We start from the raw sequence: 15,931 nt of genomic DNA on the forward strand, positions 1-15,931 counted from the left end.
TCACTAATGTCTCTAATCACATTGGCAACTTTTCTTTGCCCTGCTGAACGCACAGCAATTTCGGCAGCAGTCACTAATTCACTGGCACTTTGAGATTCTACAAGATCCATGACTCGACGTTTCTTCGTCTTAAACGACGATTCCTCGAAATCTTTGCGAGGTCTTCCTGCAGATGCAACAGCCTCACTTGATGTCGAAGGTTGTGGGGCGAAAGAACTCACAGTAAACTGTATGTCTCCTTCATCCAGCCAAGTCTTATTTTTGATTAAAAAACGCTCCTTCGATTTTCCCGAAGCCAACCATTTGGCTCCAATCCTAGTAGAAAAGTTGGATATTTTCAACTTTATTTCTTTTTGGCTGCTTTCAGTAATGTCACCAAAGTGAAATTTTGAAGAAAGATAGTCATAAATACGCGAATTTTTATCATTCTTCATGTGTTTCAACCACTCTTCGAAAAAGGCTACCCTTGAAATAGAGTATACGTGTTCTGAAAAAAAAAAAAAAATATGTTGTACTCAAGTGTGCTGAACAATATGTGTATTTTTACAAACTACACAGTTATAACTACAATATATCTAAAAACTAGCCTGAATAGAGGCCAATAAATGTATTTCCTGAACGTTCAAATTTTTCTTTATGAAAAAATTACGCTAAAATTTATGCATTATGTTAAAAAAATGCTAAAAATTCATTTTAATAGATTTTGATAAAAATAATATATTAAATAATAGTACATACCCTCAGTATTAATATCCATCACAAAACACTTTCACAATATCACTATAAACCATTAAGAGATGTGCACTAAAGTGTCGCTAAATTGCAACTGATTGACCGGAACGCTTGCATTAAACTCATTACCTGACTTCTGAACTCTATGACTCATCAGTTAAGAATTTGAAAAACAACTTTTTCTCGGAATTTGGACTTTGGGGGTGTTGTTTGTGTTCTGCAATTAAGATTTCCTGGAAATTAAAACGTGAATTTTGTCCACCTAGCATGTTCTAGGCGAAATACCGTGCGCCGCCAGAAATCTCGTAGGCATGCGCGGAGATACATCGCGTTGTTCACTATACATTGAACGCTCAAAAATGACTAACTCGGGAACCAATCATTTCCGAGAAGAATGGTTGAAGTAAATTTCGCGCATTTAGTGTCGCAAAATTAACACTGAAGTTTTCGGTTAACCGTCATTTACACCCTGTATAAATTATAGCTGTTACCCACCCAGTTAGTCCGCGTCATTTTCTGTTATTATTTTAGACAATTTACGGTTTTGTTCACTGATAGCTCGTTGAATAGCCAACTTATGCATATTTTCATCCTCTGTTTCATTGCTGCGCAAAACTCTCAGCCGCTTTGCAGTAGCAGTTTGCCGATAAAGCTGAGATCTTTTTCTAGGCATTATAGCGATAAAAAAAGAACGTTTGAAATAAAAACTTAACCAGACCGTAACTCGTAGTCAAGAAAAATAAATTATTAGGAATTTATCTATTTACAGGTAATTTATGCAACGAAACAATTAAGTGTTGATTATTTCTAAATTATGAGAAACAAAATACTATCCTTAAAACAATCAATACTATAAAGAAAACTATGACACCTACTTATAATTAATTATCTACATCAAAACTAAAAAAAGTGTTAAAAATTGTGAAATTATTAGAACCAAAATCACCAAGATCATCAACCAGACTTAACCAAACAAAATGAAATAGTAAACGAGGATATTATATCGCAAAAACAAATGACGATGCATACAACATTACAACCATTCAGAAGGGAGCGCGCCTGAGTCGCGCGGTGTGGTACTTCGTAGACCTACACAAATCTTTATATTTTGCTTCAGATATAGGTAAACTGATAGAATACAATGGCGACAATGCACTTTCTTGATTTCTAACCAAGGCTTTTTTATTTCGACGTGTCTGAACAAGGGTATTTAACATCTTATGATCTAAGTCCAAGTCGTATTTGTAAAATATAATATATATATTTGACTGCCTCCGTGGCGCAGTGGTTTAAGTCGCCACGCCGAAACCACTGCAACGGGAGGTCGTGGGTTCGATTACCACACGGAGCAATTATTTGTGCGATCCACAAATAATTGTTTCGGGTCTGGTTGTGCTCTGTGTCCGTTGTTTGTATGTTTGTGAAAGTCCCCGCGACACAAGAGTAATTCTTAGTGCGGGAGTAGTCTTTAAAAAATATATATATATATATATTAGGGTCATTTTTATTCACATGAATTTCTTTGATACTATTCCACTTAATTGGACGAAAGCCGCTACGTCTGCTGGTTGTAAAATCCGCGTTAGGATAAAGAACTATAAGTATTATAAGTATCCACGGAGGAAGATACAAAATGATGTACAATTTGAAATCAAAATATTAAATTCCCACTTCAGTTGTACTATGTCAATCTAATATGTCAATCTAGTATGTCAATCTAAAAAGAAATTTCATAGATAAGGAATAGTTGTTTGTCTAATTGTCTCAACCGATTTTATTCAACGTGGTCAGATGGAGTTAATCGATTTACAATAGACCCCGATACTACATATATTTTTTATTAACATGTAGGTCTTTAGTCCTGCTTCTTACACCAATTTGTAAGGAGGCCGATCCGGCTCATCTTTAAAAAAAAAATAAAACCCGAACACCACTAACATGAGGGTTATTTAATAGTTATAATAACTAATGCACGCACTTTGACTCTCGAATTCGAATGGAATCTGCACAACTCCGTGGCCAAGAACTAACTGAATGAATTACTTTGTGGAAAAACGTAACATACTTAAATGATAACTTGCAGTTTTAAAACAAAGGAAAGGACATTGACCATCTATGTATGGACGTTGGACCAAGTGTCGCCCAACATTGAAACATAGTGCACAATGTACCTTAGATTAATACAAGTCCGTAACTCAGAGCGCTTCAAAATCTATCCGAGGAGTTTTGAGAAAAAAAAAATTGAATGTAGAGGTCTTACATTAACAAAAAAATAATTACCAACAGCTTATTTTTAAAATAAAAGAAGATATATTATAAACAAGGGGTTTATTTGAAAAAAATAGGTTTACAGAGATGATGAACATAACAAAAGTGATACCCTATGTTATAATACCTCATGTAGGCACTAACATAATCAATCGTCATCATCATTGTCGTCTAAGATTATTCTATCTAAAAATAAAGCAGGGCGTCTCACAACGTCTTGGTGCCTAGCCCACCCCAAAAACCAAACTAGGCACATAACGTGGGCACAACTGCTGATTGTTCTTCGTCCAGTAAAACATGAGCAGCAATAATGTTCAATGGAACCAAGCCCATGATTGTTCTCATTGACTAAAATGTAACAATGGTACACTTTCGAAGATGTATGTCTGCTCTTTATGTGCGCTTGAATTAGTTGCACATTATTGGAGGGCATCGAAAAATCGGATACTTCATTAAGATGACCGTTATAGTTTTGAATAACGAATGAATCCGTGATGCGAATATGCTCGCTATAATAGCTAGGCGCAAGTTTGATTTGGTAGGTTCCTACTGCGAAAAGAGTCAATTCCTCCAGTGTTAAATCAGGAAATGCAGTAATATTGTCCCTGCCTACCGAAATATTTGCGAAGTGGGCTCTGTTTCGGTTTAGCCTTCTTTCGTCAACATAATCAGCTAAGTGATTAGCAACATTCACCCGTTCTCTAGCTATATTGATGAATTCACGTGCATTGGCATTGTCTATAATATCAACGTGGAAGGCATTAGTTATCGCTGCAGCAATCTTAAGATCGGTAAAGAAGTGACTCATGGCCACATTACAGAATTCATGACGAAAAATCTTAAAATCACGTTTGAGTCGTCCGTTTACCACCTCAACAGGCCACCGACAAATGGTGCACAACCGCGATTTATTGGCATCGATTGTGGCTAGTTGAGAACCTCTTCTAGCCTGCGATTGTGGCATGATGCCAATATATCCGTGGGTTTCTAATGACGCTATAGAATCGCGAAAACCTCTGTCTAAAATGAAAATATCACCCGAACATAACAGCCAATGAATGGCTCTTTCCGGACCATCTAGAAGGTTATTTAAAATCGTTGCGTCGTTTGTAGTCGCAGCATAGGGCCCACAAACCTCAATGATATGTCCATCGCATGTGACTAATAAAAATGGTTTAAGTAGGTTCCTGTACTTGTGCATGCTGTACGTGTCTTTTTGAAACGAGAAATTGCTACTCTTTTGAATATACATATACGTTCCATCACAGATAACAATAGCTTCCTGATTATTTGCAAACAAAGACGTAGGTACCGCTAGATTTCTTTCAATGATTTGTTGTCTAGAAATGGTCGAATCCCAAGTGGCGAGGTACAAAATCATTATCCAAACACTCCCTGGCTATTTTCATTCTTCGTTCGAGACTTGTACGTGACATGTTGAAAAACGTAGCGAGTCTTTCATTGGATTCTCCACTTCTTAGTTTGGCAAGTAATATACCTAATGCGGTTCTTGGATTATGACATTGCTGTGCTAAAAGTGGAGTTTGGTTAAAATAATCTTTCGAATTCGCCTCGTGTGCGGCCAGTCCAATAATGCAATTCTTCATCATGTTGTTCATTAAGATTCTCAAAATCTATTATACGACTTCTGGGTTGTTTTGATAATTTCAACATTTGAAATACTTGTTGGGGGTTAAAATCAAAACAACGATTTGGTGCTGTAAAATGAACATCCCAGGTATTGTCCTCTAAATGTTCCTGACACACACGTGCGTATGGTGGAATATAATAATTATTATTAAGTAGTAACTGCACTTTTAAACTGTATGGTACTCGCAGACGAGTATTATTTGTGCAGTTGTACACCATACAAGCATTTGATTTATTCGGAGCTCGGCAGTAACCAGGAAGAGGAAACGTTACGTCATCCAAAGCGGGCTGATTTTCCAAAGCGGGCTGATCTTCCATAGCGGGCTGATCTTCCACAGCGGGCTGATCTTCCACAGCGGGGTGCTCTTCCGCAGCAGGTGCATCCTGCACAGCAGTCATTGCCGGCAGCGTACCGCGCCGTGCTCTTGTCCAACAATTATGGCAGAGGTGTTCCTCATTATTGAATGTTATCTGAAACCAATAATAAAATCTTTAGATACATACAAGAAATGGAAACAATAAGATCGTAAACTCGAACCGGTCACCTATCCAATAACTGACAAACAAGCGTTCAGGGACGCAACTAGTGGTAACAAGAAAATGTAGTTTTTGTTTAAAGCGTGTTCCCATGTTTGGGCAGCATTTGGTCCAGAACGGTCAATCTCTTTTACGTGATTGTGACATATACTGACTAAGCTTTATTAACGAAGGCAAGTATATTTTACCTCAGGATCAGGAATCCTCTAATTTGCAGACGGTTGATAACATGTAGTACGAATCGTACGGTTCCACGTATTTTTCAGCGGTTGTTCTAGCGTATTCGTTAAATAATTAAAAATGCTTTTGATTTTCGACATCAATGAAAGTCTTTTAAGGGAAATAATTTTTCCTTCACCCGCACTAATAGATCCTTAAACTGATACGACTGATCATCGGTATTTTCCTCTGCGTGTGTTTGTGGCGTGTTCTCCTCCGCTGGGTGCTCCGACTCATCCTTGAACAGGTCACTCCATGTTTTATATTGTCTATTTTTCTTTTTCTTTCCGTTTATCATTTTTTTATGTATTGTCTCAGTTTCCGATGGATTTTCTTGCCTGTCTTCTGTATTCAGAGTTAATGGGTGGTCCTCCATAACATCCGAACGCATACTGCCTTTATATGTGGTGTATTTATTAACAGTCCCTCTGTTCTGTCTGGGGGGTTCGGTTGCCTTAGCCGCCGCGTGCAAGTTCAAGGCCCTCTTATAGGTGCAGTTCGGATCAGCCATTATGTCGCGATTTTTTTTTCTTTAATATACGACGGACATGTTCTTGATAATGCCATATGACGACCTGAGCAATTTGCACATTTGTAAGTTTTCGTCTCACAGTTAGCATGCGGCCCGCTGCATTTAGGACATATAATTCTGGCAGAAGGGCATTTTATTCGTCTGTCCTAGTCTCCAACACCGCGAGCATTGGGAGACGGGAAAGATGTAAGGTTCCACTTTGATTCTTAGTCCCTCAGTATGTAGGTACATACCAGTGGCGCAGAGTCATCTATACTAATATTATAAAGCTGAAGGGTTTGTTTGTTTGTTTGAACGTGCTAATCTCAGGAACTACTGGTCCGATTTGAAAAATTATATCAGTGTTAGATAGCCCGTTTATCGAGGAAGGTTATAGGCTATATAACATCACGCTATGGTCATTAGGAGCGGAGTAGCAACGAAAAATGTTACAAAAACGGGGAAAATTTTGACACATTCTCTTAGGTGACGCAAGCGAAGTTGCGCGGGTCAGCTAGTATTTTATAAAAGGTAAGCCGAAGCTATAAGTCATTGTCTAGATCTAGTACCTACGTATTATGTACATCGTAAGAATGCCGACGTAAAAGTAGCGTATTACTGCTGTTTGAGGTCTTCGTTTGGGAAATTCAGCAGGTGTAGACGAAATGACTGAATTTATTTGATGTTCGATATGTATACGTTTTATTTTGATAGTAAGTTACAATATTGTACTTATTAGAATTATTATACGTATGTAAATGTTGTCGGTTCGAATGTGATGTGTAGTCTTAATAATCGTAATCGCCTACGTCGCGAAGTTCGCGTGCGTCGCGTCGACCCGCAACCAATCAGAGCGCCTCGCCGCTCCTATTCGTTGTTTTCCGTCGCACGCAGAGCCGACTTCAGCCGTGTTGATCAGTCTTGCGCACGTGCTCGTTAGATGGCGCGACAACAAAAGGTATGACTGATGAAATACTGATTTGAGAACTGCTTAGATTTCTTGTTATTCATCCAGTCTTCGGGGGATATAATTGCAATTGGATTTGCACTTAGGTACAAGACAAGCGAATCTTTGAGTTTTGAAAACCTTTCCATCATGTAGAATGTGCTGTTCCATCCTGTAGGGCAATCTTGAATGACAGAAAGAGGAGACTGATTAAGGCGTTTCTTTTGAATTTCTGTAAGTTCTGCCTGTGCGACTAAGGAATGATTGAAATGGGTGGCATTTTTTTTCAATTTAGCAATAAGTTGTAGAAGCCACTCTTGAGATTCGACACTTGCTCGTATGCACAGTTCAGGGACCGAAACAAGTTCCGAGGTCGAAAATACTGATTTTACTGACCAAAAATTCAAAAATACAGACCATTTTTAAACCGTTTTTCGGGTGAACGGTGTGAAATAAAAAAAAATACAGTCGAATTCCTTTCAAAATCCTTTTTTGACGTCGGTTAAAAAGCTTATTTTCGGTTATTGGTCTCCACCATCCCCATACATAGTCAACCAACACCGCCTGTTTATTGTGTTAAAAAGTTTTGTTAGTAAAGTTTTCAATCAGGTCTTACGAGTTTTCAATCAGGTCTTACGAATTTTCAATCGGGTCTTACGAATTTTCAATCAGGTCTTACGAATTTTCAATCAGGTCTTACGAATTTTCTGTTTGTTCCCGTTGAGTCACACCAATTTGTGTTACACTGTTACCCATTGGGAAAAAAATACCGATTAGTACCACTGTGACTCAATGCTACGTTTCTTTTTCCTGCACTCTGTACCTAAATATGTATTTACTAGTGACGGGACTCGAATCGAAAATACGGATTCGAATCAATTCGAATCATCCTGGTTCGATTCGAATCTTAATTCGAATCAACACGATGATTCGAATCAAAATGATGATCAGAATCAAAATAATGATATATTCTGTCTCCTCTCCTATTTTCCATTTTCATAAACTCAGTTACCAGAGTTATATCTTCCAATTTTCACCTGTATGCAGACGACTTGCAGCTGTACCGGCATTTTCCTATAAACGATGCTGACTCTGCCATTGCTGCTATGAATCGTGACCTGGATTCTATCAGTTCTTGGGCTAGGTCTTATGGCCTACTTATAAATCCATCAAAATCCCAGGCCATGATCATAGGCAGCCGGTATGTTCGCAATGCCCTCGATATGTCATCTCTGTCGCCGTTATGCCTTGATGGTGTACCTATCGCCTACTCAGATACTTCTAAAAACTTAGGTGTATTGATTGACTCCAATCTCTCATGGCGACCTCATGTCAATGAAGTTAGTCGTTAGGTTTACTTTTCCTTTCACTCGCTTAAAAGCCTCCAGACTCTATTGCCCTTGAAAACGAAAATCTCCCTTGCCCAATCTCTCATTCAGCCTATTATCGATTATGCTGATGCCTGCTATCTGGATGCCACCGAGGAGCTTTTGAATAAACTTGAGCGCTTGCAAAATTTGTGTATTCGTTTTGTCTTTGGTCTACGTAAGTTTGATCACGTTTCTCAGTTTCGCAAGGATCTCAAGTGGCTCCCCATCCGTCTTCGCAGAAACACTCGAATATTATGTCTCCTATTTAATATCCTCCATAATCCCTCTTACCCCTCCTACCTGCGAGAGCGTTTTTCCTATGCACGCCCCTTTGATGCTCCTTGTAGGTCCCACCTTAGAACTCTCCTCAAATTCCAACCCCATAAAACCGACTTTTATTCCTTTTCCTTTACCGTTCATGCAGTAAGACTGTGGAACTCGCTTCCGCATAACATCCGAAACTCGCAGTCTATATCTTTATTTAAAAGACGTGTTAAAGAACACTATCTTTCTGCTTAATTCATTAAGTATAATTATATTAGTTACAGTATTTTAGTTATTCTAATATTAGTTTATTTCTTTGTATATATAGTTTATTAGTTTACTTTTATTCTGTGCCAACTTAATTGGCACCTTCATTATTCCTCTCCCTACACACTGTGTCTACCGTTTCTTAACGCTTTTCTCCTTTCGCAGGTCTGCTGGAAGAAATTTCTTTAGAAATAAGCAGTACCTATGTACTAAATAGTTTTATTACCGTTTACTATTAAGAATTGTGTGTACATAAATGGTTAAATAAATATATCACCCGATATGTATCGAATCGATTTGTCGATTCTATGTTCGATCTAGACCGGAGGGAGGATACACAGCTAATAACGAACTATAAATATAAGGCAAAAATATAAACAACACAGGTAGTTTTTAATTAAGTTTTAATTTATATCCATAAGAAAAAGTATTTTAATGAAACAAGAATGTAATTACTTCACGTTTTAAATGAGTAGTGTGAGTGTGCAATAAAAAACCCTCGGTTTCAGTAAGTAACCAATAGAAGACAACAATTATAAAAAAAAAAAAAAATACTTAATTCTTAAGTAATAAAACTAAAAAACAGTTCAAAAAAGAAATGGCACTTGGACAAGAAGGTAAATAACTAAAAAAACATTATTTAAGTATTATTAGTAAAACTGTCTAAAAACAAAATTTGGTCAACTTTTTTTGGGTCCAGCCTATTGCGTCTCTGATTGCACAAAAGGCCCGCTTTGGAAAACACTCTTTCAGCTGAAACTGAAGTGGCAGGGATGCATAAATATTTGATAGCCATTTTATACAATTCGGGATAGGTGTTTTTTCGATTTTCCCAATACGTCAACGGATTACCCTTCCTGTCTAAATAATCACTCTCAACGTATTGTTTTAATGAAATCGCGGCATTAGTAATTGGAGCGCTGTCGGTTACATTTCTCATCCTCTCATCAAAACTGGACCAGAGATCATCGTCTAAATCCCGCGACTCTGTAGCATTCGAGGTTCCTGGCAGAATTTCAGCTGCCAATACGTCTTCAGTAACGGATCTTCTGGATTCTGAAATACTGCTGGTTAATTCCGTTAAACACCACTGATATGCTCTTTCAGCAACAACGTTCGAACAAAACCCTTCTTTCTTAAAACGAGGATCCAACAAAGTACTTTTGCAGGCAGTCTTGTTTAAATCAAGAACCCCTAAACGCTTTTCAAGTACAGAAAGCAAAACTCTTTGTAGCTTCTTTCCTGCTTCAGATACTGGGGTTTTGCGTCTAATTGCATCTTTCAACGACTTGATTAGAGGTATGGTTGATGAAAGCGTTGGGTATTTCTCTCCTGAAACTATTCCAGTCGCTTGCTCAGCTGGTTTAAGTATTTTGGCGACATCCTCAACAGCAATCCATTCTTCGTTGGTAAGGTTATCAGGAGGTATCACTTTAAGTTCGAGAAGTCTAGACAGCATATAGTATTGCGAGTTCCATCGAGTTGCAATATCCTGTATCACTTTTAGCATTTCACGGAGCTTGTATGAGGATTTATCACTGTGTTTAAAGTGTGATACAATAGTACGACATTTACTGAGCAATTCCTGAAGTTTAGGTGCGTTTACAGATTCTGGGTTATCATCAGCACCACCGTCATCCTTCATACAGTCACCAATCGCCAAATTGAGGGTATGTGCCACACAAAACTGGTTTCTTTTATTTAAATGCTCATTTACAGCCTTTTTCATATTAGCGGCATTATCAGTGACAATCGCCACAACTTTGTCAAATATTTCCCACTCATCATCTAATTGACGCCGATATGGCCAAGGCGCTGTGGTCAAAATCAGCTTCTTTTGTGCTAATTGTGATGGCCTGCGATCTGCTGTCTGCGATAAAATGGGCAGTTATGGTAACGTAACTGCGGTTGCTGTCACTAGACCACAGGTCAGTTGTACACGCAATATTATCTATATCTTTTAGCTTTTCTTGGGCTGCTGCGCGACATATTTTATAATGATCCTGAAGCATGTTTATGGACAGGGTTTTACGCGACGGAAGTTCGTAATTAGAATTTAGCGCTTTTGTAAATTCTACAAAACCTTTTTGTTCAACGATGCTTAGTGGTTGATAGTCCCATACAACGAGATTCAGCAATGCTTTGTCCATCTTTCGTTTTTCGGCACTTGATAATTTTACTTTTGAGGTTAATTGGAGCAATGTTGTCTGTTTTTTTCTGGGTATTTCATCAGGTTCTGTGCTGGTTGATGGCTGTGGCTCTGGCTCAGATAAATTGAATTTTTCGTTGTATTGCACTGGGTGTTTTCTTTTTAAATGGTTGAGCAGATTAGTCGTATTATTTATTTTTGAATATGCTGTTTTACACATATTACACGCAGTTTTTTCTTCATTTTTAGTGAAAAAATCCCAGACACCACTTTTTTTCGTCGGCGCCATTATTTTTAAATTTTAATTCAACAAGGAGTAGAAAAAACGAACTCAAACTTCCAATACAACAAAAATTAAAAGTTCACAACAAGTTGGTCCAAATGCCGTTGCACTTTATTTTTGCATCTGTCTGTATATAACTAAATAATAATGTCTCTCACCAACAAAAACAATCGTTAATTATGTTTAAAATCACAAAACCTAAGTCCTGTTAAGTCACTGCAATCCTCTTCCAAACACACCCTTCAAAGTCCACAAAAATTAGATAAACACTCTTTTAAAAACAAAAAAAACTAATTTAGGTTGCCTACAAATGTCAATAAGATTATTTAGAAACTATATAAACTTTTAACGTAAGAAAACATTAAAGTTACAAGTAAAAAAAATGAACGAATTCTATTTACTCAACCGCTTAAGTAGACTTAACGTCTATGACAGATTCGAATCAAAGAAAATGATTCGAATCAGGGTGTTGATTCGAATCGGGTCATGATTCGAATCAAAACAAAATGTTATTCGAATCGAGCTAGAATTACGTTGATTCGAATCATCCGAATCAATCGTGATTCGAGTCCCATCACTAGTATTTACTAAATATAATTAAAATATTAATTTTACAAAGAGTGTTATTTATTTACCTACCTTTTTTCGTTCACGCCTATATGCTGCTCTTAGGTGTTCAATTTTTTTCTTAACGTCCTCTATTGTGGCATGTGGGTAACCCGTTTTCCACTTTTCTAATATAATTTCTAATGCTTGATTGCGGGCGTCTTTGTTACAATAGAGTTCGTGGGAAGAATCCCATAAACATGGAAAATCCTTATAAATTTGAATGATTTCTAAAACCAACTGTTTCTCCGTAATATTTACGGCTTCTTGCTCCGACGTAGGGTTGCCAACATTTTATCAGCGAAATATAGTATTTTTCAAAAACAGCTATAAAAAATATAGTACATTTTAAAAAAATATAGTACACTTTAAAAAATAGTTGTATTTTATGGAAAAGGTAAGAATAAACAGAAATTTATTTGTTACTAATTTATTTCTTATAAAAACTATATTTTTTTGCACTTCTTGCACGTAAATTTTTTATTTAAAATAAAAGTGTCATATGCTTTATCACAATCAATTTTAAGATTAATATTATTCAAAAGCTCATTTTTTATTAATGAGATACTACTCCTGTTTCTTTCATCTCGCCATTTTAAATTCATTACTGAAAATATTCTTTCTGTGAAGGCCGAAGTGGCGGGAATAGAGAGCAAGAATGAAATTATTTTAAGTAAATTTGGTAAGTTATTTGTAGCATTTTTAAAAATATACTGCCATTTTTGACCGGTAGTTTTATCAGTAAAGTCACTACAGTCTTTTACTTTGGCAAAGATTTCATTTAATATTGTTATTTCAGTGTAAAGGTCATCCATTTTAATATTTAATTTTTCCTGTAAATTAAGGACTTCTAATATCCCCTCACAGTTATTAAAAGAAATTGTCTGCTTTAAATTTAATTTTTGGATTGTGCATAACCAATTTTCTTTGTCAAAATCAAACCATTTATTCAAATAGTCTAGACATTTATCAATGAATAGCAAAAAAATATTTTGAACTTCATAACTTTCTGTAGTGGATTTTACTTCTAATAATAGCAAAAGTATTTTGGTCTCATATCCAAAAAAAAATGTCTATTTTCCGCTGTTCTAGCGCCGATTTTAAAGTTGACATAATATTATACACATCTAAGACTGTGATGTTATTGCCTTCAAGTTGTAGAACGGTTTTATTAAAGTACTTAATGTAAAAAATGGCTTGTGAAGTGCAAAAATATTGGTATTTTATTGTTTGATTCTTTCATCATTAAAATATTTTGAATATGGTGAGGACATTCCTCCCCTAAATTAACAAAATAGTCAGTTAAAGGCTTCCAATTCAAAAGGATGTTGTCCACACAAGGTAGCAATGATAGCCACCTGGTACCAACATGTCGTTTACTTAATATATTTTCAGGGAAAATATATAGGTATATTACTTTGGCGCTTTGTCTTTCCTGCCAAGCTTGGATTTGGTAATACTATCTCCTTTTCCAGATTTGACACTGTTATGAGGCGAATGGCAAACTCACTTTAAAAAATAAAACTTTATTTATTACACTTAGAAATAATACATGAGTTATGAATTAACACTGATTTACGACTAAGATTTGGAATTGATTTAGAACTGACTATGTTTAGAACTAACTATGAACTGACTGTTCGTACATCGAGGACGAGCTTATATACTAATACAATATGTGAAACGTAAACTTATTAGCTAATGGTTTTAGGGCTAAAGTAAATATGATAAGCGAGTCCTGAGAAAAGACAATAACAAAGTGATTAGTAATTATAGTAAACAGGATACATTAAGATGATGATTATTAAATACAAGATAACATAATGATTATATGTTTTGATTTAGATGATGTTAAAATATGAGGACTTTATAGTTATATACTAGGTTACAAGGATTTATGTATTAATATGTCTTATGTAATACTACAATGTATGACTTATATGCTATTATAACACCTCCCCCCTTAGAACAAAGATTGGGCGTTGGCGCCTATTGGCGCCGAAGCTATTGTCAATTTTCGCACTCCGACGCAAGTAACTAATATCGTATTCATTGTTTTCGTCTACATCCTTTAAAATTTGACCAACAAAATACAATATTTGATTTTTCTGGTTAAATTTCACTAATACAAAGTCTGTAGGTTTGGCTGTTTTAAAAATGGACAGTGGTAGATCCATTAGTGATGGGCGTTGAATCAACGAACTCGTTGAATCAACACTGTTGATTACTCGTCAACGGCGTTAACGTTAACCGTTTATAAGTCAACTAGTTGAATTCCTCAACGAACAAAGTCAACAGAAGTCAAGACGTTTACTACTAGTTAAATCGTTTCATCGTTTGTTAAGACGGGTACTCACTAGGAAACCGTAACTGTAACATGCGTGATAAAGTAACGATGTTCTAGTGTGTACGCGTTTTACAATTACGGCTCACGACGTCGCCGGAACGCTTTCACCGAGCGTACTCATTTTGCGAGCTGTAACTGTAACCAAACAAGTGTGTCAGGCGTTAACAGGAGCATTGAAAGAACAAATCAAGGTAATTATTTAATGTAATTAATAATTAATTATACATAGTCGTCGAAATTCATGTCTGACGAATACTGGCTACTGTTGCTGTGTGGAGAGTAAGGCGGGTTTGGAGAAGAAGTAGAAGCAGGGCCTGCTGTGTCTAAGTCCACATAAGGAGTTTCTTTATTTGTAGCCATGGAAGAGGTTGAATTGCGTGGAGATTGTTGGTTTTGTGTAGCAGAATAGTAACCATAATTTTGCATAGAATTGTAATAGCCTTGATCGGCACGCATAATGATCTGAAATATTTCGTGTTGAATTGTGTTTTTTATGTCCCTTGAGTAGCTTTTCATTTTTTCTTGTATGAAATCGAAGAAAGACTTTAGTTCCATATCCTGTTCTGGCTTATTTGCCGTATTTTTAAATATTCCGAAAGCCTCTTTTAGCATTTGTAGTTTGGGATCTGACTTTAGCTTTTTATTGGGAGGCTCAAATGATGCAGGGGGGCTGTTGGCATTAGTATCGCTCTTATCCTCCACCTGCAAAAAATCGCGTGTTTATTAATATGATCAATAATAATAAAAATATCGTTTGTTGTAGATGCCGACAAATCGTGACGAATGGCTTGAATGCAGCAGAGAGTTTGAGAAACTATGGCACTTTCCACATGTAATTGGGGCTATCGATGGCAAACATATTCTTATCCAGTGTCCATTCAATTCTGGAGCAGAATACTACAATTATAAAGGCCCATTTACACGATGCAAGTTTCTTGCCTGTTGCATACAATAATATCAAAGCAATAAATGACTCGCATTGTCTAAACTACATACAAAATTATTGCTTTTTTGGGCAATATTTCCCTGCCAGAATGTTCTTGGTATAAACAATACATACAATAATTTCTTAGCAATTTTTGGATTCAATTATATTCTCTCATTTGTAAACATGAGTGCAGTGAGTGAGGGTGTATTAATCGTTGCTGCTCTTCTAAGGCAGGAAATTTTAAGAAAAAAACGTAAAAAAAGGTGTTGGATCAAAAAATTGATAGCAAGGAGAGATATTCTTGGAGTATCTAACAACCTTTGTTTGGAGTTGCAAATAGAAAATGAAGATGACTTCAAGAACATGTTTCGTGTGAACAGAACCCAGTTTTATTATTTGTTAGATAAAGTTGGTTCTTCTATACAAAGGCAAAATAGTACAATGCGTAATGCTATTCCTGCTCGAATAAAATTAGAAATAACATTAAAATATTTGGCAACTGGAGATTCACTTGGTACACTTTCACAGTTATTCAGGGTGCCTAAGTGTACTATAAGTACTTTCTTGGTTGAAGTTCTCGAAGCTATTTATTTAGCATTAGAAGATTATATAAAGGTATGTACTAAAAGTAGCTGTCTTTAGAATATAATAATTTTACTAGTTTTACAAAGTAATTGATCAGTTACAAAATAGAAAAATTATGAGTTCCACCACGTATCTTCACTGCCTTGTTTTGAGTATCGAGATTCTGGCATAGGAGTAGAGTTTTTTCGTTCCTTTTCTTTGTGATCCAGTAGTTTAAATTTAGACAATACTGCTTGTATTTCGTCCTGAGCATGTATACTATTTTCGGT

The sequence above is a fragment of the Anticarsia gemmatalis genome, chromosome 18, assembly GCF_050436995.1.
Source record: "Anticarsia gemmatalis isolate Benzon Research Colony breed Stoneville strain chromosome 18, ilAntGemm2 primary, whole genome shotgun sequence".
In the NCBI taxonomy this organism is placed as follows: domain Eukaryota; kingdom Metazoa; phylum Arthropoda; class Insecta; order Lepidoptera; family Erebidae; genus Anticarsia; species Anticarsia gemmatalis.